The sequence below is a fragment of the Malaya genurostris genome, chromosome 2, assembly GCF_030247185.1.
Source record: "Malaya genurostris strain Urasoe2022 chromosome 2, Malgen_1.1, whole genome shotgun sequence".
In the NCBI taxonomy this organism is placed as follows: domain Eukaryota; kingdom Metazoa; phylum Arthropoda; class Insecta; order Diptera; family Culicidae; genus Malaya; species Malaya genurostris.
The window spans coordinates 87,285,198-87,289,761 of NC_080571.1; positions in this window are offsets into that span (position 1 = coordinate 87,285,198).

Below are 4,564 nucleotides of genomic sequence, written 5' to 3' on the forward strand. Positions count from 1 at the left end.
ATATATTTTAAATTTGATCTCTTTAATACTCAAAATTTTAAAATACAAAATTGGAATTGTGCTAAATTTCTAGTAATGTAAATATATAGGAATACAATAATTTTTCGAAAACTGGAGGATACAACAGTAAATAATTTCCGTCCCAGTAAAGATCAAGTACGATTAAGTTCAAAGTGAGGAAGCAAATCAATTCTTAGAATAAACTTTATCCCAAGTTCTATCGAGTATCACGAAACTACTACACCCGAAAGGTCAGAAACATGTATTAGGTTAAGTAAATACAAATTCAAACGTGAGAAAACGATCAAGAAAGGTAGAAGATCCGTATTTCAAAATTTCAAGTGTACGAAATGCGTATTCTTTTGGATTCTGGACGATCTCCAAATTTTGATTTTGTTAAATGAAATTCGAAAAATAACGGGTATTCGGAGTTTAAATGTGATAGAAAGGGTTGGGAGGGTTATTAAGAGCATAAAATCTTAGATTTGGTGCTTTTAACGGGTTTTATCACATTTGAACTTTCGTTTATCTGAAATAAATTAAACTAAAAACGTAAAAGTTCAACAAGTAAGCATAAACACTTTTGTTAGATATGTATAGTTTAAAGTTTGATATTCAAATTCACAAAAAACGTCAATATTGTTTGTTTGTTTCATTTTATTTGCAACTTTATCCGTTTATGGTTAATCGCTGCAAATCTTATTATTTATACTTCATGAATTTCTTGTTGAAATTCTTACGATGGAGCGAATAGATTATTTTAGTGTGTTTTTGACATGGGTTGGTAATAATCCAAATTTTGCTTCTGAATAAATGAAATTAAAAGTGTGCAAAGAACTTATAGAAGCCGAAAGTATTTAAACAAAACGTTATGGTTCTAGGAAGAAATTTCACATCTGAAAAATAATAAAAATAACAGAACAATATTGAAAAATACTAGATTTCGGTAGTACAAATTTCAAATATAAGCTAAAAACACGTTAATTGAATGAATTGCTTTATATGTACACAAAAGATTAAAAAGTTCAATTCGAATTGAAATTTGTTTCAAAATTAACAGGTTGATATGGCGAAGATGGTAAAATATATTGAAAACTGAATTTTTTAATATTCAAAGTTGAAAAAAATCTGGAATTGCACTAAATTGCGAGTAGAATAAAAATATATGAATATGAAAAAATGAATTTTTGAAAGGTTAGACGAAACTAAACTGAATAAGTTTGGTACAAGCAAAGATCCAATACGGTTAAGTTCAAAGTAAGGATGCGAATCAATTCTTAGAACAAACATTATCGCATAAACGATGGAAGGTGCGCCAACAATTAGTTCTAATATTTCAAAACTACTGTTCCCGAAAGGTCAGGAACATGTATTAGGTTAAGTAAATAAAAGTTCAATGAAAATCAATATAGAGATCGAATACAGTTTCATATAAAAAGTATACGTTTTATTCTAGACGATCTTCAAATTTTGAGTTGGCTAAAAGAAATTCGAAAGAATGGGTATTCAGGGTTCAAATGTGATAGTAAGGGTTGGGCGGGCGATTAAGAGCATAGAATCTTGGATTTTGTGCTTTTAACGGGTTTTATCACATTTGAACTTTCGTTAATCTTAAGTATATTAAACTAAAAACAGAAAAGTTCAACAAGTAAGCAAAAACAATTTTGTTAGATATTTATTGTTCAATGTTTGAAATTCAACTTTACAAACAACCTCATTATTTATTCTTCATGAATCTTCATTCTTTGTTTTGTGGATTTTGAATGATCCAATTTTTGCTGAATGAATTAAATATAAAGTGTGCAAAGAACTTATAGAAACCGAAAGTGTTGAAAACAAAACGTTTTATTTTGAATGAAATTATAAATTTGTAGTTTGACAACTTAATATTTGAGTGCAGGCACATTATTTCTGATCAATTTTATGCAGTCCAAAGTTGAAAGGTTACGAAATTTATAGTATGCTCCAATTATGTGTGTAATATTTTCATGTTATAATCAGTACCTAAAACTGTATAGTAAATTTTAAAAGAATCTTGGTATTTCAAAAATTTTGATTTGGTTAAATGAAATTCGAAAAAACAACAGATATTTTGAGTTTAAATGTGATAGAAAGGGTTGGGTGGGTGATTAAGAGCATAAAATCTTAGATTTTGTGCTTTTAACGGGTTTTATCACATTTGAACTTTCGTTTATCTGAAATAAATTAAACTAAAAACGTAAAAGTTCAACAAGTAAGCATAAACACGTTTGTTAGATATGTATAGTTTAAAGTTTTATTTCAAATTCACAAAAAAACGTCAATATTGTTTGTTTGTTTCATTTTACTATAGCGACTTCAACCGTTTATGGTTAACCGCTGCAAATCTTATTATTTATACTTCATGAATTTCTTGTTGAAATTGTTACGATGGAGCGAATAGATTATTTTAGTGTATTATTGACATGGGTTGTTAATAATCCAAATTTTGCTTCTGAATAAATGAAATTAAAAGTGTGCAAAGAACTTATAGAAGCCGAAAGTATTTAAACAAAACGTTATGGTTCTAGGAAGAAATTTCAAATAATAAAAATAACAGAACAATATTGAAAAATATTAGATTTCGGTAATAAAAATTTCGAATATAAGCTAAGAACTGATTAATTGAATGAATTGTTTTATATGTGCACAAAAGATTGAAAAGTTCAATTCGAATTGAAATTTGTTTCAAAATTAACAGGTTGATATGGAGAAGATGGTAAAATATATTGAAAACTGAATGTTTTAATACTCAAGGTAGAAAAACCTGGAATTAAACTAAATTGCGAGTAAAATAAAAATATATGAATATGAAAAAATGAATTTTTGAAAGGTTAGACAAAACTAAACTGAATAAGTTCGGTACAAGCAAAGATCAAGTACGGTTAAGTTCAAAGTAAGGAAGCGAATCAATTCTTAGAACAAACATTATCGCATAAACGATGGAAGTTGCGCCAACAATTTGTTCTAATATTTCAAAACTACTGTTCCCGAAAGGTCAGGAACATGTATTAGGTGAAGTAAATAAAAGTTCAATGAAAATCAATATAGATATAAGATCGAATACAGTTTCATATAAAAAGTATACGTTTTATTCTGGACGATCTTCAAATTTTGATTTGGTTAAATGAAATTCGAAAAAATAACGGATAGTCAGAGTTCAAATGTGATAGAAAGGGTTGGGTGGGTGATTAAGAGCATAAAATCTTAGATTTTGTGCTTTTAACGGGTTTTATCACATTTGAACTTTCGTTTATCTGAAATAAATTAAACTAAAAACGTAAAAGTTCAACAAGTAAGCATAAACACTTTTGTTAGATATGTATAGTTTAAAGTTTTATTTCAAATTCACAAAAAAACGTCAATATTGTTTGTTTGTTTCATTTTACTATAGCGACATCAACCGTTTATGGTTAATCGCTGCAAATCTTATTATTTATACTTCATGAATTTCTTGTTGAAATTGTTACGATGGAGCGAATAAATTATTTTAGTGTATTATTGACATGGGTTGTTAATAATCCAAATTTTGCTTCTGAATAAATGAAATTAAAAGTGTGCAAAGAACTTATAGAAGCCGAAAGTATTTAAACAAAACGTTATGGTTCTAGGAAGAAATTTCAAATAATAAAAATAACAGAAGAATAATGAAAAATACTAGATTTCGGTAATAAAAATTTCGAATATAAGCTAAAAACTGATTAATTGAATGAATTGTTTTATATGTGCACAAAAGATTGAAAAGTTCAATTCGAATTGAAATTTGTTTCAAAATTAACAGGTTGATATGGAGAAGATGGTAAAATATATTGAAAACTGAATGTTTTAATACTCAAGATAGAAAAACCTGGAATTAAACTAAATTGCGAGTAAAATAAAAATATATGAATATGAAAAAATGAATTTTTGAAAGGTTAGACAAAACTAAACTGAATAAGTTCGGTACAAGCAAAGATCAAGTACGGTTAAGTTCAAAGTAAGGAAGCGAATCAATTCTTAGAACAAACATTATCGCATAAACGATGGAAGGTGCGCCAACAACTAGTTCTAATATTTCAAAACTACTTTTCCCGAAAGGTCAGGAACATGTATTAGGTTAAGTAAATAAAAGTTCAATGAAAATCTATATAGATATAAGATCGAATACAGTTTCATATAAAAAGTATACGTTTTATTCTAGACGATCTTCAAATTTTGAGTTGGCTAAAAGAAATTCGTAAGAATGGGTATTCAGGGTTCAAATGTGATAGAAAGGGTTGGGCGGGCGATTAAGAGCATAGAATCTTGGATTTTGTGCTTTTAACGGGTTTTATCACATTCGAACTTTCGTTAATCTTAAGTATATTAAACTAAAAACAGAAAAGTTCAACAAGTAAGCAAAAACACTTTTGTTAGATATTTATAGTTCAATGTTTGACATTCAACTTTACAAACAACCTCATTATTAATTCTTCATGAATCTTCATTCTTTGTTTTATGGATCTTGAATGATCCAATTTTTGCTGAATGAATTAAATATAAAGGGTGCAAAGAACTTATAGAAACC